Source organism: Artemia franciscana, chromosome 16 (assembly GCF_032884065.1).
Source record: "Artemia franciscana chromosome 16, ASM3288406v1, whole genome shotgun sequence".
Taxonomy (NCBI): domain Eukaryota; kingdom Metazoa; phylum Arthropoda; class Branchiopoda; order Anostraca; family Artemiidae; genus Artemia; species Artemia franciscana.
In genome coordinates, this window is record NC_088878.1 from 2073743 (window position 1) to 2100330 (window position 26588).

The 26588-nt window shown below is 34.5% G+C and overlaps 1 protein-coding gene across 5 annotated transcripts in view; it reads right to left on the bottom strand.

The window, feature by feature from the left end:
• The window catches only part of LOC136036893 (WASH complex subunit 5-like), a 41022-nt gene extending 21230 nt beyond the window's left edge, over positions 1-19792 (bottom strand). The window contains exons 1-2 of one of the 5 annotated variants that reach the window (XM_065719257.1): positions 19720-19792; positions 12658-12770 (exon numbers count right to left, since the gene is read on the bottom strand). The gene's annotated coding sequence lies outside the window, so the exon portion shown is untranslated. Of the gene's footprint in view, positions 1-12657; positions 12771-18842; positions 18878-19545 lie in introns of those variants that run through there. The other 4 variants (XM_065719261.1, XM_065719260.1, XM_065719258.1 and 1 more) reach the window with 4 other exon arrangements.
• Between the last annotated feature and the right edge of the window lie 6796 nt (positions 19793-26588).

Genomic DNA, 26588 nt, shown 5'->3' on the forward strand with positions numbered 1-26588 from the left:
GAAAAGGTTTAAGGTGAGGTTACTGAAGGATGAGATACTTTACACGGTAAAAGTGTCATTTTTGGAAAAAGAAATCTTTTTTTGATCTAACAATGTTTACTTTTGGTTTCTTTTTCTTCTTTGACGAGTGCTATGTTTTACGCTTCTTACCTGAGTTGAGACGGATGAGTGATGGGGTGTTTTTCAACCTTTTTAGACCTGTTCGGGTTTGCCGTGATTTCAATCGCTCACCGAGGGATCCGCATGCTGGACCTGAGATTTTGCGAAACAGTTTTTTTTTAATCTATCCCAGAGCCCCAATTTTGTACTGTAGAGGGTGCAGAATCTGTGGCAACCAGTGCAATATATTTTTGAGTCAGGAGTAGTGCAGAGCGAAACAACTTAGCAAACTAATTGCCAAAATCTTAACCATACAGTGACGAACGACCTATATAATAGCCCATTCCATGACCCAATTGTCGTGGTCTAAGAGTAGCAGCATAGTAATCACTATCAGGATAAACAAAAGTATTTTTCTATTAGCCATCTCACTGAATAGGTCCAAAATGACATGTAATCACAGCAAATTTGAGTCAGGAGTAGTGCAGAGTGAAACAACTTAGCAAACTAATTGCCAAAATCTTAACCATACAGTGACGAACGACCTATATAATAGCCCATTCCATGACCCAATTGTCGTGGTCTAAGAGTAGCATCATAGTAATCCATATCAGGATAAACAAAAGTATTTTTCTATTAGCCATCTCACTGAATAGGTCCAAAATGACATGTAATCACAGCAAAACCTTTTATTATTGTTAGAGGATCGCCCAATTCACTTCTTATTGTTAACTGACAGAGTTCCAAATACAAAGTGTTGACTTGAATACATTGAAGGTGCTTTATACCGTAGTGGTGAATGTGTTTAAGAGTGGTTTTTCATTCAAAAAACGCAGGAGGCACTCCTACCATTGATTATTTTTTGGATAAATCCAAGATCTCTGATATTATCATTGAGAATAAACTTTTCATTTTCAATGGTGAAACTAATCTTACCCTGTTCCATTGAATAGTTAAAGTGGAACGCACCAAATTTACGAGCAGAGATTCTTATATTGATAGCACGACAGAAATTATCGATAATACTATATTTCTTGTATGATAATGTGACGAAGGATTATTCAGCCGAGTTAATTGATTCCATACATTCCTGACTAACGAGTGACCAACCGTGCGATCTAACTTTTATATTATATGTACGATCCTTTCTCAGGATATGATATTTATTTTTAAGAATACAATCAACAAGGACAACTTCATACCTTTCGTCAAATTTGATGGCTGGGGAGAATTTTGTCCCAAAATCGCCTGTTTTATTCAAAGCATCATAGAAGGGGTCAAGGATATTAGACATAAATATCAAATAATAATCATTTTACATTGTGAATGTCTTCAACGGCAATCAAAACATCAAAATCAGAGTTGCATCCTAGCCAAAGAACAAACAACTGTCTCTTACCCTTGCTAGTTCAACTCTTCAATATCTTTCCAATCTGAGACATTCCACTGGTCTTAGCTTTTTGCAATTCATACTCGTAAAAATCGCCAACAATCTCTTCACCTTTCACATCACGGAAAAAATACGTTACATGTTTAGCGTTTAAGACTTTTGACACTTTTAAAAGTTCAGTGGGCCATAAGTAATTCCCCTTTTAAACAAGAGCTAAGAGCTCATATGGCACTTGTGACGAGGCAAGAAGAGCTAAGAGCCAAGAGATCATATGGTATGAGCTCTAACAAAATTCTATGAATCAATAGATTGATTTAAAACGGAAAATAAGAGGCTTAATGCCGGTCAAGATTTAAAATAAGAGCTCTGAGTCACAGTCTAAGTCCTTCTAAATATCAAAATTCATTAAGATCCGATCATCCACTCGTAAGTTATAAATACCTAATTTTTTCTAATTTTTCCTCTCCCTTTTGCCCCCCAGATGGTCGAATCTGGGAAAACGACTTTATCAAGTCAAATTGTGCAGCTCCCTGACACGCCTACCAATTTTCATCGCCCTAGCACGTCCAGAAGCACCGAACTCGCCAAATCACTGAACCCCTCCCCCAACTCCCCCAAAGAGAGCGAATCCAGTACGATTCTGTCAATCACGTATCAAGGACATTTGTTTATTCTATCCACCAAGCTTCATCCCGATTCCTACACTCCAAGTGTTTTTCCAAGATTTCCCCCTCCAAATCCCCACAATGTCAAAAGATCTGGTCGGGATTTGAAATAAGAGCTCTGAGACATGAATTCCTTCTAAAAATGAAATTTCATTAAGATCCGATCATCTATTCGTAAGATATAAATACTCCAATTTTCATGTTTTCCAAGAATTCCGGTTCCCCCCCTCCAACTCCCCCGAATGTCACAGGATCTGGTCGGAATTTAAAATTAGAACTTCAAATCACAAGATCCTTCTAAATACCAAATTTCATTAAGATCTGGTCACCCTTTCGTAAGTTACAAATACCTCAATTTTCAAAATTACCCCCCCCCCCCAATTCCACCAAAGAGAGCAGATCCGGTCCAGTTATGTCAGTCACGTATCTTAGACAGGTTTCTATTCTTCCCATCCAGTTTCATCCTGATCTTACCGCTTTAAGTATTTTCTAAGATTTCCGGCCCCCCCAACTGCCCCCCCCCCAATTACGTTTGATCCAGTTGAGATTTAAAATAAGATATCGGAGTTACGAGGTCCTTCTAAATATGAAATTTCATGAAGATCCGATCACTCCTTCGTAAGTTAAAAATACGTCATTTTTCTTATTTTTCAGAATTACCCCCCCCCCCCCCGCAATTGAGCAGATCCGTTCCAATTATGTAAATCACGTATGCAAGACTTCTGCTTATTTTTCCAACCAAGTTTCATCCCAATCCCTCCAATCTAAGCGTTTCCCATCATTTTAGGTCTCCCCACCCCAAACTTCCCCCAATGTCACCAGATCCGGTCAGGATTTAAAATAAGAGCTTTGAGACACGATATCCTTCTAAAAATCAAATTTCATGGAGATCCAATCACCCGTTCGTAAGTTAAAAATACCTCATTTTTTCTAATTTTTCAGAATTAACCCCCCCCCCAACTACCCCAAAGAGAGCGGATCCGTTCTGGTTATGTCAATCATGTATCTAGGACTCGTGTTTTTTTCCACCAAGTTTCATCCCGATCCCTCCACTCGTTGGAGGTGTTTTCCGATTTTTAGGTTTCTCCCTCCCAACTCCCCCCCCCAATGTCACCAGATCCGGTAGGGTTTAAAATAAGAGCTCTGAGCCACGATATCCTTCTAAATATCAAATTTCATTGAGATCCAATCACCCGTTCGTAAGTTAAAAATACCTCATTTTTTTCAGAAATACCCCCCCCCCCCAACTACCCAAAAGAGAGCGGATCCGTTCCGTTTATGTCAATCATCTATCTAGGACTTGTGTTTATTTTTCCCACCATGTTTCATCCCGATCCCTCCACTCTTAATTGTTTTCCGAGTTTTAGGTTTCCCCTCCCAACTCCCCGCCCCCATCACCAAATCCGGTCGGGATTTAAAATAAGAGCTCTAAGACACGATATCCTTCTAAACATCAAATTTCATTGAGATCCGATCACCCGTTCGTAAGTTGAAAATACCTCATTTTTCTAATTTTTAAGAATTACTCCCCCCCCCCAACTACCCCAAAGAGAGCAAATCAGTTCCGATTATGTCAATCACGTATCTGGGACTTGCGCTTATTTTTCCCATCAAGTTTCATCCCGATCCCTCTACTCTAAGTGTTTTCCAAGATTTTAGGTTTCCCCCCTCCAACTCCCCCCAATGTCATCAGACCCAGTCGGAATTTAAAATAAGAGCTCTGAGACACAATACCATTCCAAACATTAAATTTCATTAAGATCCAATCACCCGCTCATAAGATAAAAATACTTCATTTTTTCTGTTTTTTCCGAATTAACCGGCCCCTACCCCCCCCCCCCCAGATGGTCAAATCGGGAAAACGACTATTTCTAATTTAATCTGGTCCGGTCCCTGATACGCTTGCCAAATTTCATCGTCCTAGCTTACCTGGAAGTGCCTAAAGTAGCAAAACCGGGACTTTAGGTTTTCCCCCTCCAACTCCCCCCAATGTCATCAGATCCGGTCGGGATTTAAAATAAGAGCTCTGAGACACAATATCATTCCAAACATCAAATTTCATTAAGATCCAATCACCCGCTGATAAGTTAAAAATACTTCATTTTTTCTATTCTTTGCGAATTAACCAGGCCCCCACTCCCCCCCCCCAGATGGTCAAATCGGGAAAACGACTATTTCTAATTTAATCTGGTCCGGTCCCTGATACGCTTGCCAAATTTCATCGTCCTAGCTTACCTGGAAGTGCCTAAAGTAGCAAAACCTGGACCGACAGACCGACAGAATTGGCGACTGCTATATGTCACTTGGTTAATACCAAGTGCCATAAAAATATTACTTTTTCCATTGGTTCGAATTGTGTCACCAACATTAAATTTCTTCTTTTCCACTTGCCCCCTTCATTGAAATACTGTTTAAGAAAAATGTCAAGTGTAATGTTACTGTGATGACTCTAATGTTACACTTCAAGAGAACTAAGATTGAACAGGGATCGATAAGGGTTTTGATTATAAATCGAAATGATTTTAACTAAACCTTGAATAAAAGCAAACGTATTTTTCAACGTAAAATATCTCTATATTAAAGTCAAATTGTTCTCACCAATCGTTCAGACAATGCCGCTTGCATCAGACTATGACTATGATAAAGTATTGTATTATGTTTCAATAAAACTTCTTTTATATGTTGATTAGCAAATGATCTGTGTGAATGTAATGTTTCTATATTAATCCTTTTCAAATATTGATTCAAGGGCTCTAGCAACTTCAACCACTCTCTTTGAACGCAATGGAACGGCATATGCAAAGCGAATAAAAGCACTGATTGCAAGTAAAAAAATACTTGTAAGGCCTATTATGGCGTCTTTAATTAGCATCTAGAGTCAGAAGATCTGCTTGTAATGTACGCAATGGAAATAAGGCTTTTGTTTTTCGATAATGATTACCGCAAACTCTATGATTTCGATGAAGAGTGTAACTGGATTCATTGTGCAAATACTCTGTGGCCAACTTTTTTTCAACTCTAGCGACTCAAGCAAGTGTAGTGGGGACTTTAAACTTCTCGCTGCGCCATTTTTTTCATAAGCTCGTTTCCAAACTTGAGCCATTTTGAACGAAAACGCGGTGCAAAGTGTGCACTACCCTTTTGCCTACTAATAGGTTATGCACTTTTATTAAGACGCCTTCGTTTGATATCTTTTAAATCATCATCGCCATTTGGTTCGCTAGTACTTTGCAAAAACAATTTAAAAATATCTTTTGATATTTGACCATATTTCCTTAATCGTTATAAAACATATGTATTTCCAATAAGACTTTTTGCAAGGTTTGATGACTTTAAAATTTTATACAAGTCACTATCAAATAATTCAAGTCTTTTACGACTTGCAATTAAATCCGATACCAAATCAATTAAATCGTAACTCTTGCCGTGGATTATAGCTTCATTGTTTTTTGTTATCAATTTGTAAATGTTCCTTTTCAGTGAGACAGGGAAAAAATTTTGAACCTAGCTCAAGATATGATTAGGGTAATAGATCAACAACACTAGATAAAGGTTCAGATAAATCTTCTTCTTCCTGTTTTGGTGGTTTCAAAGTTTCAGAACCTTTAGGTTGATAAATGATATTTACTTTGAGCGATCTTTCGCGGTAGGGTTTATACCTATCGACAGGTCGAAGTGCAGTTAGAAGCGAAATTAATTTTTCATAATTGGCAATTGCTTCATTGTTAAAAAATTTATCGAGATTATGTTCAAAGTCCTCTTTTAGTGAAAGGGTGAATTCAATTGGCGTAAATTTGCAAGGTCTAGCCATCTAGAGAATACTGTTTACAAATCCTGCAATAATTGGCAGTAACAATGAAAAGAAACAACCAACCGCTTAAAAGACCCGTTTTCTTTTAAAATATTTTCCTTTATTTTTGCAAGCTAGGGCAAGAACAAGTTGACGATTTTGCTTTGTCCGTTACTTAACTACTTCTGACAGTTGAGCATTGTCCTCAGTTATATATAAACAAAAGTCAAAAAGGAGATTAATGAATTCATTGCCAATGCCGTCGGGTAATTTGATTGCCAAAATATTCGTCACATAACTCTTCAGGTGTGTTTTTGATTGAGAATGTAACCATAGGGTTAATTAGTAGCTTGATTGTAAGCCGAGAATGAATAATAGATATTTTTCGGATTTTCCATAAACATTTTATTACGATTTTTAATTACTTTCGTTAAAAGTGTTTTTTTGAAAGACATTGAAGGACCACACAGAATTTGGGGCCTGGCACATCACTAGCTCCGGGTAAACGAATCCCAGTTGGTGTAGTCCATTCAAGAGCTAATGTGCTCACCATTTTCCAAATCGTCAAATAGATTCTCTGTTTAAACTTTTAACGGGAGTGAATCAGTGTCTTCTCAATACACTTGAACTTACCCCTCCCCCAGCCATTGGAGCTTACACATATTGTAATAAAATTCCAACGTCAGTTTAATGAAATTTCTAAAATTGCACTACCAGCAGTAATATTTTTATTTAAAACTGTACTTCTTTTTCTCCAATGTATGAGGAACATATTGGAGTCTACCATCGTGAACGATATGAAATTAAGATCTGGAAATATTTGGACTAATGCTTTGGGTCGATTACAACGTCAAAATGACTCCTATGGCACACACTCTCGCACGTCCTACCGAAGGCTTAAGTTAAAATAAGTTTAAAGATTTCCTTTCAACCTTCGTCTTTGCCTCAGGTTACTTACTGTCAAAGGTATCAATAAATGTCTTCATATATGGCTTTTAATCAAATTGGAGGGCTCTATGAATCTTAGGGACCTTTAAACCGTTGGCATAAAATTTTGTTTTGAATTTGTCCTGTGCATACCCCCATCCTCTACCAACGATAAATTATAGGGACTGAATGAATCCAGGTCTGGTATATTATAGACACCGGTCTATTTATGCACAGGAAAACAAATTTGACATGTTTGGACTTTAATCTCTTGTATGTTAAGAAAATGGAATTTCACTCTACAATTTACCTTTGATAAATCTTGGAGGACCGTATTTGAATTGACAGTGCAATCTCTAGATCAATATTCACAACTGTTTCAAAATGGTATAACCGAAGACATGTTTGCAAAAACTCATGGTATCATTTTATTGGATTTGTCTAGTACTCAAGATCTGAGTATTGTCCAAACGGGTACAGTACATTTAGAGTTTGGAGGAGAGTATTACCATTGACGGAGAGTATAGTACTAGTCTCGCAAAATCAATTTTAAACCTATTGGGAAGTTATCCCTAATGGCAGTATTTTATTAGACTTGGCGCAATGAACACGAGTCAAATAATCAATGTATTCAATTTAGATCCCTACATGTCCAGATACAGATCCTATTGCATACCCTTGGATTCCCTCGAGCATATTCAAAGCCTTAACAATACCCTTATCATTGTTAATAGTAGTTAATCAACTTTAAAGACGGGGCAAAGTCAATGCATCTTTCAAACAGCGAAGAATATTGAATTGTTTATCCTCTTCGCTTACCGTATGCATCCTACACGCCTCATATTGAAACTTTCTTGAGCGAAGTGGAAAATCTATTATTCAAAATCGGAACCGAGTACAAGATTTATAAACAAAAAATTGTAGTTTTCATGCACTATAATACTTAATTTTTCGATATCGCGCATATACTTACAGCGAATTAATCAGCATTTACGCTGACAATCCTCGACTGAACGATTTTCTAGATCAATCGTTCAACCTGTACAATACAATTTCAGTGCCCTAAGATTGAAATGCTTAAAAAATGTTTGTGAATTGGTTTATTAATAAAACTTGTATGTACAATAAAAACTATATGTTCGTTAGATTACTTCTTCCATATATAGTTAACGATCAGTAATGACAAGTGGCGGCAGCTCGTTTTGATTCAACTTGTATTGTTTTTGACATGAAAAGTCAGGCTAACACTTTCTACAATATAATCTAACTTCATTTTTATAATATCTCTTCGTATAGTCAATAATATTATTTTGATTCATATTATAAAATTCACACGTTTCAATTTGTTTATTTGAAGCATCGTCACACACAGTATTCTCATATGAAGAATCACTTTCTGTAACAATCAAATAAAAGTCAGTATGTTTATAATTATAGTAGCCGGTATCTTCACAGCGATGTCGTAAAAACCAAACTCTCTCATTATTCCAACAATTTAAAAGTAGACCAGGTTCTTCCTCCCAAAACAATTTAAAACCACAACCATACCAGTCTCTTTAAAATAAACTGAAATCATGCATAGGGTTTTTTGCAATCATACCAGGGTAAGTATTTTCCCATTGATCACAATTATTGTAATGGCTACTGAAACATAAAAAACCTCTAGTGTGATAGTCCAAAACATCTTCAAGACAGTAAATACAGTTTTTAATTTACACTTTGTATCCTCTATGCAATTTAGACGGATTGCAAAATCTACACTTTTCGTTATTGCCATCAATAATTGTACTATTCTCACAAGATGACCAACTGCTCAATGTATACAAACATAATGGACATGTGTTAAAACATTTTTTAATACTGACTATCTCACGACTAAAAAGAAACTAACTCACAATCAAGAAAATGAATGTATTCTAGGGGGGAATAACGGAGTGACGTCACGAAACATGTTTGGACAGGATTTTTCATAATGTCGACTTATTTCTAGTTCCCATGCTGAAATGGCCGTCAAAAACGAATTTTAGGTAGTTGTTAAAACTAAGACCTGAATATTACTTTGTTTTGTTTCAATTAATATAGCAATAGATTGAGTAAATGTATCTGGCCAATGACGTAAAAGATTCATACAATTAACCAAAGATAGATAATCATTTCTCAGTATACCGTTAAGCATTCCATGAAAAATGGTTTTTCTTTGACGAGATAATTTTTGAAGATCATTATCTAGAATCAAACATTTTTCCAAAGTCACTAGATTCTGCATGATTTTTTGTGTCTCAAATCAAGCCATTTTTCAATACTAATACTACTTCTACCGATTAGAGACTAACAAGGATTCTTTCTCGCTAGTAACAAACTTATTCTTTTTTTATAGATTGATTCTGATCATTGTCGTCAATATATTTCGCAATTGCATTTAATCCGGTATATGCAATATATTCACTTTTGCTGCAAAACATAATTGTTCTTACGACTTGATTTTGCTCAGTGATATTACATGTCGCACAAATATCTCGTCTCATTCTAGGTTAGCCGGCAAGCTCTTGTAATTTCTACTTCTACGCTAGGCACTCTAGGTTCCATTTCGCCATTGCTAGCGCATATCCAATAGAGTAATTGAGCAAATTACTCTATTGCAATATCCAATTAGAGTAAAGTAATTGTAAAAAATTACAATATCTAATAGAGTAAAAGTAGCCATTACTAAAGAATATGCCAAGAATAATATCCTTGATGTAGACACACTGAAAGATTTTCCAATACTGAGGTGATTGAACTGTAAGAACTAACATCTCACATGTCGTTGACCTTCAAAACCAGTGTTTGCTGTATTATAAAGGCCCACCGAAACCAAAACAAGTCACGCAAGATTGCGTTATCTTCACCTGTAACTATTGGACCAGAACCAATTAGTTTTTTACTACCAGAAATTCCCCGCTTTACTAGCGGACTCATTACGCTTTACTAACAAGTTCTATTACGTAACAATCAAAGAAATCCTGAAGTAGACAATACCCTATTAACAAGCACTTGCATCCATTTGTATAAGTAAACAAATCCTATTACGCAACAACCCAGTGTACTATACCATTGCAAATTATTTGCATAAGTAAACAAACTCTACTTGACATACAGGTGTACTATACTGTTACCAGTGCACTATAGTAGCCTATTGCGTAAAACCCAAGTTCACATAATAGCGTCTTGAGGGGCTAGTAGCTCCAATTGTAGACCCCCTATGGACCTTCCCAAAAGCAGAAAGGTATCACTACTCTTGTGTTTCAGGAATTGTTCTTACAGAATTGGGACAAAAGGTCAAAATTTAGCATAAAGAGCGGGATATTGAGCAGGGGACAGGCCCCTCATATACGAATAATTTCTGTTCGTTTTAAGTTTTAATAATGCTCTTTACTATCAGGAGAAAAAAGTTGTTTCTTTTTATTTAAGTTCTATTTGTTTTTTCAAATAATCCTGGGAGATCCACTTCCCCTCCCATGGAAAATTCGCCCCAACGAAATATTCCTCCATAAGAAGGTCCTAGCGCGTACACTCCTTCCTCGTCGGAAAATTATCTCCCGGCAATTCCATCCTCATCGCTGATTCCCCTAGAAAATTTCTTGCGGACTATACCTCCTGAAAAATACCCCATAGCATACGTTCATATGAAAGAAGACTTGTTTTTATTTAATTCCTGATAATTTTTCCGGTCATAGCGGAGTCTTTCCTGTGTGGACAATTTTTCCCAGATCTCCCAAACACCAAAGGAAAGTTTATCTTGCAGAAAATTTCCTCCTGCAGAATTTTTCCTGGTAATAACTCCCCCAAGGAGGTTTTTCCTACGGAAAATCCCCTAGGGTAAGAATACCCCAGAGAATTCCAATTCCACTGAAAATTTCCCCCAGAGCATCTCTACATAAAAAAGGGGTCGCCAATAAAAAAGTAAGAGGAAAAAACAAAGTTTGCATCTGAGTTCTGGCAAATTCCCCCATGTAAACTGTCCCCTGGAAAATCCCCACTGCCGAAAACTTTTAACCCAATGGGAAATTTTCCCCGTATAAAATCCATCCTCAGAAAAATGTCTATATATTTCCCAACAACAAATACTACCTGGAAACAATGGGCAAATTTCATAACTTGCAGCCTTCCTCTAGGAATTGTGAGGGGGGCATGTCATCAACAAAGACATAGTTATTGGACATTTCAGCTATACTGAACAGAATGATTTCTTAAAATTTTTATTTGACGAATTTGGGGGGATACCGAGAGAGGGGGTAGGGGCCCTACAAATTTTTTGGTCATTGAAAAAGACACTAGAAATTAAGTATGTGAGACATTCGACTCCTTTAGCCCTTATTCTTTTAGATTATAAGCATGCGTTGGATTCAGCTGATGGAAGAGCTTTAGCCAAGATCCTATTCTTGTGTGCTATATCAGATGAACATATTAAAGTGACTAGTGTTATGCATGAGGATAAAATTGCAGCGTTTAAGAAATGATGTTAGTAGCTGGTTTCGTGTTGAGTCAAGAGTTAAGCAGGGTTGTATTGTATCCCCATTTATAAAAAAAAATTTGATAGACAATGTACTGAGGAATAAAACAAAGGCATTGGGAGAGCATGGAATCAAAAGGGAAAGTTAAACTCTCAAAAAGCGCAATTTTAGAGCATTTTTTTTCTAAGCTATCAGAGAGAATCTTGGGTCAACCCATGAATATAGGCGAAAATCCCTATTGCTTGGCAGAGACATTCTGAAAAATCCAAGACAAGACTAGTTTGAAATAAAAGAATACACTACAGTGCAACAGGAATACTAGACAGCGAATAGGCGCATTAAAAAAGACGTATAGGTAGCATTTCTTTCATATACAAATGGGTGCTTATAACTTGGGTAATAAACCAAAGTCTTAAAAAATCATTTCAGAAAAATTATAGTAGCAACAATAATTATACATACAAATGCACATTTTGAAGTTTTATTTCCACCTTGGCATAAGCTTCAGGTTTTAATTACTATGTTCAAAGTACTTTGAAAGTTGGATCCTTAAAACCTAAGAAGGCTAATACCATTTTCAAAATTCGTATATAATATAAAAAAACACATTGAACTTTGCAATCTCTACTGTGGTATCTGATCTGCATTTCATGGCTTTTCAGCCAGGAAGTGTAACAAAGGATAGGGCGCCAGCTATCCTGTGCTTTCGCAGACCCCTCCTGCCTACCTTCCCCAGATTCATCCAGGTACCCATTATCAGATGGGTTGACTCTGGCTGAGCTTACAGAGTCACGGCTCTGACCCCTGTTCCAAAAAAAAATGAATTTTAAAAGCCATTCAAAAGCCTTGAGATTTTTATACTTAACAAAGAATACCTAATTTCTCAGGTTGCTTGAAACTTTTTTCCACAAGATTGGAGTATTTAAGGTGGTAATCTTCAGCAACGCTTGGTTTCTTTTTCTCAATGGACACTGAGCCTCAATTTCGCTTTTCTGATTTAATGGATTTCAGTGATCAATGATTTTGTTTTTGTAACTACTAGCTTCACTGATCAGCAAAATCCAGAGTCAGAAAAACGAAATTGAGACCCAGGGCCTGTTAAGAAAAAAAGCAAGTGCTGCTAAGGTTTGCCACCTTAAATTTTCAAATCCCGAGAAAAAAAAGTGTCAAGCAGCCTCAAAAAAGATCCATATGCTATAAAGACTGTTCTGACAATTTTTAGAATGTATTTTTTAGAATGTAAGTTATTAGAATATAACTTACTATAATAAACTAAAAGAGGTTAATAGTTACCTATGAGCACCAAGAGTAAGACCAAAATGAGTGAAGCTATGCCAATTAATATACCAGAGATGTGATCTTCATACATTGAACCAATCAAGTACTTTATGTGAGGATAAATATAACTAAAACAAGCAAAGTCAATGACAGAGCATAAGAAAAAACACATAGCACATCAAATATACATGGATATAACCTGGTGAAGTCCTGCTTTAAGTTACAAATGGTTATAGATATATTTTTATTTATTTATCAAGTTATTTTATTCATTTCTTTATCTTGAATTGCATTTTTTTTTCATTGGATGTATTTTCTTTATGTGTGTGTGTGTTTTTTTTTTTTTTTTTTTTTTTTTTTTGTAGTAAATGCTGTTTGTTTTTAAAACTTTAGCTTACATGAGTGTGTTGCCCCAATCTTGACCACCAAAACACAGTTTTACACCTTAGCACAAACATCTTCAGAGCACAAACCAGCTGGAAATCAATGCACAATTCCGTAATAAGCTAGGGATTTTACTTTTGTACAGAGGGAGGAATCAGAGGTCAAAATGGCTTGAGCTACAGAATTAGTGGCGTTCTTGCTATCTACTATTACCATCCAGAGAGATTTACAAGGCTTCAGTGCAATGATACTAGCAGCATCATTGCCACAAACTTTGTTCAAGTGCTGCCACATCTGTTTTTTCTCTGAGCTGCCGCATCTGTCACATCTTTGGGAAGGTTTTTCAAAACAACTGCATAGGAGGGACACGGAGATATAGATGCGGAGTCATTTCTACTAAACCCACTATTGCTAGCGGTAGTGGATTGATCTGACTTGACAAAATTGTCAAACTTGACAACTAGCTCGTTCACTGTTTTTGCTAATCTCACCAGCAGTTTCTGGAACCTCATCAGGTTCAAAAATAACATATCTTGGGAGAGTAGTTTTCTTTCCATCACATTGTTGAATAGCTTGTATGATGTCTACCATGGTGTCAGCAGGTTTTTTTCTGGATGTCACATGAGTCACTAGCTCCTTAGCTGCCAAAATGGAATCCATACCAAAAAAGGAAAGGGCTTTCACTGCAATGTCATCAGAGCAGATAAGCTTACAAGTGCGAGTTGCATAGTTTCACTTATCATCTCCAAAATGGGAAGTGCAGGACCTGGTACACCTGTCCCCAGAAGTTTAAGTGCAAAAGTACAGCTGGTACTATGGCACTTCTATACCATTCCTGTTCCCATTTGCAAAATAAAATACAATCTCTCTTCTTCCTCTTTTCTCTCTTTTTACTTTTGAAATACTAATCAATTTTCAATTTAATTCCTTTGTTATATGTTTATCCAGCAATGGAATTAAAGTAAACCAGTCAGACAAGTTTTATTTTAAACCAATCTTTTGCGAAATATTGCAAAATCTAGCTAGCTTCACTGGGATTAAAATTCACTGTTCATAAAGTTCACTGAGAAAGCTGACTCGTTTGATAATTTCAATAAATATCCAATTTTAATATAGATGCATTCACCTTGGACTCTGAATTGATACTCTGTGCTTTGCACAGGAAGTTTTGCATTATAAAAAAAAACTTAGGATAAATTCTGAAACAATCAATACTGTTCAAAATCTCTACAACTCCAATTATAAGAAAAATAGATAAAAAAGACACATAAATATGTAGAACACTTGCACTTAGGGTGAGGGTTGGATTGCCTTCATCCTATACTTTTATATATTCCCAATAGGTTTCTTCTCTTAAAAAAAAAAATCAAAACAAGAATCCTTACCCCTTTGCAAACATGGTCATAGATTTGTGCTACTGGATAGTGTTCAACAGACTGTTAAGACCTGACCATATGCCAATTATTTATATCTTTTTTTGCTACCTGAGTTATCAAAAAAAAATAAACTAGCACGATAGGAGAAGGGTCCTTCTAAAAGAACAATAGAGAATTGTTCCTTTGTTAAACTGGCTATTTTGCAGTCTTGAATATATTTTTGTCAGTGATTCAGTGCATAAATTACCAAAATGTTACTTGAAATGAGTTTAAAAAGTGAATATCAATAGAGGAAAACATGATAATTTGATTAACAGAATTAAGTTGCATATCATAAAGTTAGATTTTCACTATTTTGGCGCATCTTTTAGTTTTTAAATATTCCTAGGGCTATATATTAGACTGTGAAGGGGAGATATATTTTCACAAAAGCAGCCATGATGTTTGTAAATAATTCAATACTTCTAATAAGAAATTAAATATGTCTACTTTTATTTTGTTAAGTTGTTTCTTTAGAAGGACCCCATCTTATAATTTTATCAAAAATAGTAGTCTACAAGAGGTGTCCAAACTATCTATTAAGTCAATGCTATCACATTATTTTTGGATAATAAATATTGTCATCCTATCCAAAGACAATTGCATATACTGTAGGTTCTCCAATTCAATTTGTAAGAAGAAGAACATATACTGATCAAATGGATTTAGAGACTTTTAACAAGTCACAAAGTATGTTTAATATGCTTATTGTATGTGTAATATGTAGATTTTTACTTTAGCCTACAACATATAGAAGTTTAGTTATTAAGGTTATTATATGATCTTTCTTCATCACTGGAGCATGACAAGGATGGAAAATCCTTATATTGCTCCAAGCTGTGACATATGGTAATTTGAGGTAATGTTATCTTCTGCTATTATTTGCTGTTAACACCATTTCAAAGCATATTTTGGTAAACTATGCACTTAATTTGCACACAGAGGTGCATTGAAGAGTAAGAACATGACTGTTCTAATATAGGAGCTATAGTGTATAACTGGGTATTAGTCTGAAGCTAGGCCTACCCAAAAGGTAATATTATAAAATAATGTAGACAATTTTAAAAAAATTTTTGACTTAATCCTCCCTCCCCCTTAATGTGCAAATATATAGCCTACACTATTTTATTTCTTGATATTATTGATGCTTCTTTGTAGCCTTTAATTCAATTTGAACAAAAGAGTGATGTTTTCAAGAAACAGAAAAATACATGGAAAATATACAACTTGGGTAATAGGACTATATTTGTGCATTGAGGGACATGGGTAAAATGAACTGGTTTTGGAAATGATATAGCCTAAGTGAGTAGGCTATTTTAGGAATTTTCAAGGCTTTCAGAATAATATAATGTTTCCTTAGTTTGAGTAGGCTATGTCAAACTGTAGATTAATGTCTATGATTACACTGATGTACTGGAGAAAGTTTAGCTTTTTTCTTGCCATCTTGAAAAGCAGTTAGGTGACAAAACACTTGGGGATGTGTACACAGACTAGGCTAAAAGATCTCCTGAGCAGTGACAGATTGAGGTGAGGGTGCACATCCTCTCCCCCCAACATAGTGGTAGATTTGGGGATAATATCATATTGCTATATTAAATATCATATTTTTATTAGAGGGTGAACAGCTTTTCACTTTTTTAATGGTGGGGAGGTACCTATAACTTACTATATTTGTATTAATATTTTTACACCATTTTAGTAGATTTATTAGAACTTTAACTCTCAGGAGATTTTAGATTAAAGTTACAACCATTTCCATAACCCACCTACAGTATATACTCATTAAGATTCCCTTTAAATTGCTGGTATTTCTTTATTTGCATGTTTATCAGAGTAAAATATTTTGCACCTCCAACAAAATAAATTCTGGATCTGCCAGTGCCCCTGAGAAGATGTTTGAAGAACCAGCCTCCACACTTTCCCTTGCATGAGGACACTAGCCCTTGATAACCTTTCACAATATTTGTAGACTATTATAAAATTGAAGACTTGCAAAACAGGTTCACTTTCTGCTTGAATGAAGCATAACTGGTAGATTTTTCATAGTTCATATTATTGACTAATAAATAAAGTGAACATACCACTTGATCCCCTTTTCAAAGCTCTTTATAAATATAATAATTGCTTCTATCACAAATTCAAATTTAAGCCCTTTTCAAGCTCTTGAAAATGACCAAAATATTTCTAGTTTTTCGGTATAAAAAAGGAAAACATTGGTTTCAAACGTACTTTTTTATTATAAATCCATTTTTTACTGTTATATAATACACAAGCACTGATTTTCCACAATTAAGTTGGATAAATAAAATATAAATATTATACCCTTTTGTTCTGCCTTGACTCTGAATGTTCAATTAAAGTACACATTTTCAACAAAATAATATAAAATGTTTTCTCAGTGTCAAAATTTGTTCAACATTATGATAGCTAACCCAGAAAAACATGAAAACATGAATAACATTGAATGTTTTTCATGAAAACACAAAAACGAGAAAAAATTACATGAAACAATAATTCTAAAAGTGAAAAAATAAATAGGCTACCTTCATTATTGCAGTTAAAAAATCTTTCAAACTGAAACCAGTAAGGTATCCCCTTCATATGAATCCTCATCAGAATATACCCCTTGGTTGGCTTCAGCATCCACTACTATAGACAATGAGGGCTCTGACCCTGGGGGGTAAAGCTTTTTATCTTCAATTAAAAAATAATGCAGGCACTCTTCTGGCTCATAGGTCTCAAGGAAGAGAACATTAACAATGCACTGCCTCATGTACAGACTCCTCATCTCTGACCTTTTGTAATTTTTCTTAAGAGAGAGCTATAGCCTCTCAATACATTGGGTGAGGATGGTCACATCCTTAGGGTCAACAAAGTTGCTTGAATGATTTATCTGGTGGTGAGTAAAGCCAAGATCTGACAGACTAGAGTATGCTGCCCTGCAGTTACTCATAATTATTGAACCTGGCCTTAGGTATCTTTGAATAAGAAGGAATAGGATTTCTTTATTCCTTTCCAGAATTTCACTACCATTTAAGAGAGGAATTATAAACTTCCTCTTGCTCACCCTCTCAATTCCTCTAAGTACCTAAACCTGACTGAGAGGCCTCCCCCTATTATATTTCCATTGTACCAAAATAATTTCATCTATTTTGATAACAACCCTTCACCTCATATTGGCTCCTGGTGTCCTACCCAATGCTCAAGCACCTAACTACAAATTAACCTCCAGTCCAGAGTTGTTCTGTACTGTTAGTCCAGAACAACTGTTAGTCAAAAAGAATGTAATGAACATGATGGCATTGTTTGGTGGAGGTCTGGTGTCATGTAGGAAACTTCCCTTCCTATCACTCACAGACAAGTTGCATTGTTTCCTCTTTTTTGTTTTTGGAATTGCAACAGAGTTGGTATGCATCCAAACATTATTTGGTAAGTAAGTAAGTGCAGACAAGGGGTCTGACCGCATTGACAAGTTACTTCAGTTGGCAACATACCATGTGTCCTGAGAATAGAAGACATTTAAAAATAAAAATAAAATGATATATTGAAATATCACATTTGAAATGAATAGCAAATTTCTTTTTTCCAACTGTTCTAAAATATGTGAAAAAAAAGAAAAGAGGAAAAATTAGAAAACTGAGAAGTGTATTTAAATATCCACAACACAAATTTAAGAAACATTAAAAAATGTATTGAAAATATTTATCAACCATAGGTTTTTACAGGAATTATTACTCATCTTGACTTAATACTAACTCAATAATTAACATAATTAATAGCAACAATTAACATAATTAATTGAATTATTCTAACTTAAGAGATTAATAATAAATAAAAGAATGCACCTGAAAAAAATCAATCCTGTCATCATCCTTGTATACTTGATTTTATAACCTTCACAACCAGAATTTGCTGACATTTTGAATATCCATAAATTTAAACACAGCTTTGGATTGTAGCCTTGTGGGATATTTATCTACACCCTCTTTCATTGAATCTCATATTTTTGATATTTCATTGAAAACATGTACTTTAATTGAACAGTCAGTATCATTGAAGAAGAAATGGCATAATATTGAAAAATTTATTTACCAAACTTAATTGTGGGAAATCAGTGCCTGTGGCTTATGTAACAATATGAAAATGAATTTTTTAATGAAACAGTAAGTTTGATACTAATGTTTTAAGCCTTTCTTATAGGCCTACCCAAAAAGTAGAAATATTTTGGTCATTTTCAAGAGCTCAAAAAGTGATTAAATTTGAATGTGCAGTAGAGGCAATAATTATATTTGTAAAGACCTTACAAAAGGGCATCAAATGATATGTTTAATTTATTCATTAATAATACAAACAACAACAAAATTACCACATAGCCTAGGGAAAGTACTTTAACCCTCATACCTTTGCTGAATTCCTGATTATGTAAGATCTAAAGGATCCATAAATCTATTTCATAAATTAAGAAGGAAAAACACTAGTAAAATTCTAGTTAATTGACTTCTTGTTATCTCAGAAAGGGTTTAGGTTAGGAAAATGAAGCTTTCAGGGATGAATCTACAGACTAAAGTATTTACTTGGAAGGTATTTTGAAGCAACTACCTCCACTCCTTTTCCCTCTAGAGGGCCCTGACCTTTGAAGACCTTTACAAATATGTGTGTTATAAAAGTGAAACCTTGCAAAATAAATATTCTGCTTAATTGAAGTACAACAAAATTGTTTTCAGCTTCATAACCTTGGTCAATTCCATTTTATAGGGTTTTAAAGATATGAAAATACATTTTCTAAATTTTGAAAAAAAAATATTGATACAGCTCAAACTTCTACTCAAATAACAGGAATTGCATTTTCAGAAACAAAAGGCAGAGAAAAAGCAACTAGTAACTGAAAATTAAGGTAAAATGTCGTTTTGTCAAAATTTCAATAGGTATAGACCTGTCATGTAGGCAAATTTCAGGGCCCTCTAGAGGGAGAAGGAGTGGAGGTGGGTACTTTAAAATACCTTCCTGGGACCTGGTTTAGCCTGAAGACCCATCCCTGAAAGTTTCATTTTCCTAGCCTAAACCCTTTCTGAGATAGCAAGAAGTCAATTAACTAGAATTTTACCAAAGAATTTTAAGCCAATGGTTTAGGCTGAAGGTCTTCTAAAATAGCAGGAATTATACTGTCTAAAACTAAAGCCAAAAAAAGTGAGTAACTCAAAAGGATTGTAAAATATTTTGGTCAGAATTCAAAAAAGTGCGATCTCTTCTGTCATATAAACAACATTAGGCTATCTACTGCTTTAAATATCTATCACGCTTTGACAGAAAATGGTTCCCTCCGTCTTATTTTTCAAATTTTTTGCGTGACCGCAGGGTTTTAATTTAAAAAAAAAAAAACAGTACGGAATTCGTAAGTGATCGCGGTCTTCATGAGCTATTTCAATCCTTGATCGTTTCTCTTTTTTCAGAAGGGAATAAAAAAAAGTTAGATCAATCGTACAAATATTGATGAACTTTATTTGACTTTTCATGTCTATGATTTTCGGTTCTGAAAACCTCTGCTTTTGTACCGCTACTGTTTACCCATTGAGCTGCTCAAATTAGCACTGGAAAAAAATACGTGTGTACGGCCTTTTTGAATTGGAAAATCTCTACATTTTAGGTTAAATCTATATTCGACGTTATCTGAAAATTGGGAGACAGGTGGTGGCCTATATTAGCAATTTTAGCTAAAGTAAACCGCTAGATTTCCCCCAATTTCAGTCATTGAACATTTATCTTTTTTCCTTTCCCCTTCTTAATCTGTTTGGTAAACCCTACGGCTTCTAAATATTTTGATTGATAGAACACCCTAAAACAGATCAACCGATCTACATTCCCTGCTTTTTGGCACACCCGCTCATTTATTGGCATGTTCCTGTGTGGATTACCCTGAAATTGGAAAGTGGAACATTAGAGAAGGTCTGCACTATCCAATTTATCAGTTTTCTGTCCCGGGTTAAAAAAAACACGCAATGTAGATTCGTATCAGTTTTTTAAAGTGAGCACGGAATTTACCCAAAAACATAAAGAGGCTTAAAAAATTCAAAAATGGCAAAATGAATAAATGCTCAATCATTGGAAACTTATTTAAGGACCATGTGAAGTCAATTTTATAATACTGTCGCGTAGCCGAGGTCTGATGCACAAGTTAAAATATATTTCTCCTCAAAATATTTCAAGACTTTTATATTTTTCCTTTATTTGCCCTTACATTTTGTATTGTTATCGATGTGGCCTTGTTAGTTTCCCCTTTTTACTTTGTCCAATCTATATAATCCAGAATGATACTATCCGAGTTTTTGTGGTGTGAGGAACCGGGAGTCCATGAGATTTGTCTATAGCTGAAATAAATATAATGCCTGTAGTAATAATATTAAGGATTATGGTAATTTCAAAGAGTTTAAGTTTGATTTATGTGTGGCGTTGCTTGGTCGGTGTGCCTTCAAAACAGACTAACTGTATTTTCAGTGGGTTGTATTTTTGTTTTTTTTTTCTGTATTTTTTATGTTTTGTATTTGGGTTTTATATTGTGATGTTTCCTTGTTTGTTCTTATGTTGGTTTTAGTAAATGGTCTCATGCTCCATACTTTTTTCTTTTATTTTTTTTTTATTTTAGCACATCCTCGCAAGCTCCGCTTTTGTTGTGGTATTATATAAACATTGATTATTTTCAGTAAAACTGCTCTACTACTACTTTTACTACTACTACAAAGATTAATATAACTAATTTCAATTGATTGCAATTCATCGTCGTAACTGAAAATCAATAAGAACGGTTCAATTTAACATAAAATGGTTTTCATTGGCTGTCAGTAAGCAAAATCAATTGCAATAATCTGTATTGAATGCCAGGGAAGGTTAAATATGATGATATACGTAAAATTGCCCATAAAATTCCAATTTATACAATTATGGCAGAAGAGTCAAAAATTTTTATTTGGAAAAAATATTTTCCCGATAGAAGTAAAGTGTGAAGTTGTAGGTAAAACACACAATATTTATTACTTCACGGTCGATCAAGCATTTACTAATAAAACTAGTGCAACTAAAATAACAGATATATCCTTATTTTTGTATAATCTTAAAAAACTAGTGCTTTACTGAAAACGTAGTCGAATATATTAATTTTGGTACAGTAAACCAAACAGATTAAGGAGACTTTTGGAAAAAGATCAAGAATTTTAAGATTGATACTCAATTTTAGCTTCATTAATTTTTATCGCCAAAGCACAATAGGCTTAGTCGAATGAATGAATCTTGTTTTGGTTAAAAAAAACAGTTTTTAGACGAGGTTCAAGTGAAGCCATCTTGATAATGTTAGGACTAAAGACCGGCTTTAGGATTTGTGTCGTAAATTGAAATTTTCCGCTGTATAGAGAGAAATAACTGGATTTCCCGAGTTCATTTGGGGGTTTATTTATTTTTCATGTCAAGTAATATTAAAACATGTTTTACAATTTAAATTGTATATTACTCCCTATTGGTAAATAGCTGGAAAACCCAATATGTTACATCATAAAGAAAGAATTCTAAGAGAGAAAGAGAAATCTTTCTTGATAAAAAAGTAGAATTCACAGAGAGAACAGCTTGAATATATTCTTTATCATCTTTTTTTTAATTTGACAAGAAATACTAGCAAATAATAAATGGTTTAGTTACACTATTTGAAGTTAATAATGGGGCTAGTAACAGCAGCAATCACACAAGGACAAGCTTACCAAATGTAGCAGTAGAAATTACAAGAGGAACTCAGTTAAGCCTAGAATGTGATAATATGTATGGGAGATATGTCATTTTATTGAGCTAATTCAAATTGAAGGAACAGTTATGTTATGTAGCAAAACTTCGCAAAATACATATATATAGGCTTCTATCCGCTTTAAATGAAATAGTGAACTACATTGGGGACAATAAGATGAATCTGTAAGTAAAAAATGAGTGGTATATTGTTGTAATTATGTAATGAAATGTTTCTAAATCGAATATGTTTTTTCTTGTTAGATATTTATAGTAGGTTACCAATATTCTTGAAAAATTATTGACGTAGAAAGAATCTTTGGATATCTTAGTTAGTCTGTATGCAGCTGTTAGAGTGCTAGAATTTAAAAATGGATGGATTTTGAGAAACCGAAAATCATACACAATCTTGCAATTTTGGAAAAAATTTTGATTCTAGACGATGATTTTCTATAGTTATCTCTTCAAAATAAAATATCTTTTCAAAGAATATTTAATAATATAATGAGGAGTGATTATCCGTCTTTGCACTATTGTATGCAACTTTTATGTCGTGGCCCAAACGCAAGTACTCAATTAATTGATATACTAATCGAAACAAAACAAAATATTATTGTAGATTTGATTTTGAACACTACGTTAGAAATCCAATGATGATTTAAGACGGAATTCGGAATAAAAAATCAATATTTTTTCGAAGATCCTGTTCAAACAGGCTCAGTTGAAATCTGATATCACTTGATTGCTCCTCTCTCCCGCTAGAACTAAAAAAGAACACTCTCTTCAGCGATCATAAGTCAGAATAGTTTTCGTGGTGAGAGAGTCGACACTGGAAAAATGTTATATTCATGTTCACTATGCATATATACACCGGGCAGCTGGTCACCATGTGAGAATTATAAAATTATTGACGAGTAAAATGCAGAGCGCAGATTATGCAGCCCGTGTATTCCATGAGAATATGCAGCACAAATTAAAGACTGAAATGTCTTGAAGAGATTTGTGACTCTCACACAAGAAGATTCCTCTGCTCAGATTTTCACTTTGATAAATGTGATCAGTGGGAGAATTATTATAATGATGTAATTGGAAAGAACCCTTAAAGAGAATTCAGTTTATTTCTAACAGACTGGTACCGTTATAGTTTTAAATAGTTTTGGGAGGAAGAATCAGGTCTACACTTGAACTGTTGGAATAAAAAGATAATTTAGTTTCCACGCCATCGCTGTAAAGACAATGGCTATTGTTTTTGTAAACCCAAGGAATTTTAGTCTGTTACAGAAAGTGATTCATCAATAGAAAACACTGCATTTGATACTGCTTTAAATAAGCAAATTAAAACGAATGAAGTTTATAATATGAATCAAAATAACATCATTGAATTCACAGAAAGATGCAAGAAGAATGAATTTCCACTGTACTTTAGAAAATCTGACCCTGACTTTTTACATCAAGATCAATAGACGCCGAACTTAAAAGATCTGCCACCATTATTTGTTCTCGACAGCTATCTATACATAGAAGTAGAAATCTAAATAGGAGAGAAAAGTCGTTTCTATGTATTTACAAATTTTTTAGTAATAAACAAACTATCAAACATTTTAGAATTTTTATTCGTAGGGCACAGAAATCAATATTATACTGATTGGAAAGTATATTTTTTTTCACTAGCAAGTCATTCAGGCGAGGATTGTCTAAAGAAATGTTTAGAAATTCATTGTAATAATAGTAACGACATCGAAAAATGAAATAAAATAGTTAATGAAAACAAGAGCTTTTAGTTTTTAAATCCTGCACTCTCCTCTGGTTCTTAATAATAGTTATCTCACTGCGTTTTAGTAAAGCTTTTTATGTGCTGTGTGTAGAATGTATATGGTAGGCTAAGAGAATAAAGAAATTCTGTATCCTAGCTGTTTGAAAGATGCATAGCCAATTAACAATGATAATGGTATTATTGACACTTTGCCTTTTTTCAAGGAAATCTGATGGTTTACAATAGGATTTTCATTTGGACATGCACAATTCTATATCATATACGCTAATTGCTCAATTTGCGCTCTTGGTGCGAGGTCTAGTGGATTATTGTATTTGGGGTGATTTCACGGTAAGTTTCAAATTGATTAAATGAATTTAATGCAATACTCTCCGCTAATGCCATGGCAAAGGTACACTCCCTGTTCGTACAATATTTATATCTTGAGTGCTAGAAAAAGTCCAGTACAATGATACAATCAGTTTTTACACACATTGTATCAGTTATACCATTTCCAAACAGTTGTGAATCTGGATTTAGGGATTGCATTATCAACTCAAATTTTGTCTATATGATGTATCAAAGAATAAATTGCAAAGTTTAATTCGATTTACTTTACACACAAGAAAACAACAAGAAAATTCAAGAAAACACATGGGTTGAGAGCATCAAGCCATCGCTAATTGTAAAAAAAGCCAAGACAGATAGTCTAATTGAGGGAAAGGCAAATCTGGCATTAACCCTCCTCATTAGGATTGTAGAAAAATGACATGAGTTCATTTGTTAATAAATATGTCTATCTATTATCCGTCTATGCGTCATTCCTAGGGCAGAAGAACTAAGGTAAAACTAAGGTTTTTCAAGAAACTGTCACTCCTATTCATTTCCCATAGTTTCTGATTAACTGTGTTTTCTAATGAATTTAGTTATTGATGGATAACCAGAAAAAATTGTTTCAATGGCAAGTTCTGGTCACTCGAAGCAGATGTTGGCTAGATTCTACACTCTGACTAAAATTCTTCAATAAAATAACTTAAGTCTAAAGGAAATGAGTACTGCAAAAATCAAATAGATTACACTGTAGTGATTCCTAAAATAACCCTTATAGGTAACAATAGTTAAATATTTCTACAATCAGGCCAATAAGACTAACAAAAGTTAACTAAAACCCCTCTTTTACGAGCAAGAAAACAAAGCCACTTTGTAGTTTATTTCCATTACTTGCTACTAGCAGAAAGCTGCTAAATTGTTATTCAAGAGAAGACTAAAATTGGTTCTATATGGAAAGTGGACTTGATAAGAAAAAAAATTGTCTAAATATTAATAACTTTCATCGCATTATATTGATTATAATAATGAAAGTGTGGTCAGTTTTTAAATGACTTGCTTTGTCACCTGTTAATCGTGACAAGCCGGAATAATTTTCACTTATAAGTCAGCTTCACTTTCCATTTGTTTTTCGAGACCGACACATTCTTGCCGCTAAAACACAGCTCGCTACGAAAAAGAAACTCTTAATTATGTTATGTTTCGAGGAATTCTGGATATAATAGGTAGCTAACTAACTATTAAAATACAAAAATGCAACAAAATAATTTTGCAAGACAGTTAAGAACACGGTACGTTTATTCAAAGCTGACTCTGATCACATTGTTGAGTTTGTAAAATGTCATGGATTGACGCAAAGAGTGAAAGCCGATCGTAATTTCTTCTACAGCTTCATGTCAAGCAGATACGGCTGGATAAGGGCCTCCACTTCTAATATTTTCTCATGACATCTCATGTTTTCGGAAGATTTCTCATGTGAAAAAAGTTTGTCTCATGTTTTCAAGTTTTTTTCATGTTTTTAGAGGTTTTCTCATGTTTTTCTCATGTTTTTAGAGATATTCAGTTTTGTTTCTCATATTTACCTTCATTCGATATAATCTCCCGATTTCTGTTGATTTGAGCTCTGTCTAACTTGCCGCTTATGATCTTTTGCAATTTTCTAGCAAACTGCTAAACATGTCTTCATTGTCCGTAGGGAATTTCATTTCTACAAACTACAAACCTTAATTAATGGATTTGTCGGCAGCTTGTCCCTTGACTCACCATTGTTGTGTTCAAAAAAGGGTTGATTAGATTTGATTCTCAGTTTATAACTTCATCTGACCTGATCAGAGAAGGTTCCCTGGATAATTTGTGTACAATAAGAGCGTTCATTACCTTACGCGAAAGGATTGTTTTAAGAGTAAGTACTAAGTTTACTGGAACTGGACATACATCCCTGCACGTGTGCAACCCAAGAAGTAGGCCACAGACCTCTTTTAGGGGATAGGCGGCTTTTATACTTCTATTGTCTGTTTCTTTACCAAAATAACATGTTTTAACTTGAAACCAGTTCTTAACCTGTTGCCAGTTCAAGAATTCTATAGCACAAATTTGAATGCACTATTTTCACGGATCTTATATATATATTCGGTATTTGCCAGACTAATAGCCTAGTCTATATCAAAATAACGATTTCGAGTGCCGGTAAAAATCGGCTTCACAATATAGGAGGATGGCTTTTAAGATGTATGCCAAAGCTAGCCATACCCAATCTGTTTTCAAAGGGAAAAATCTGTTTTCAAAGTGCCGATGTGTTCAAATTT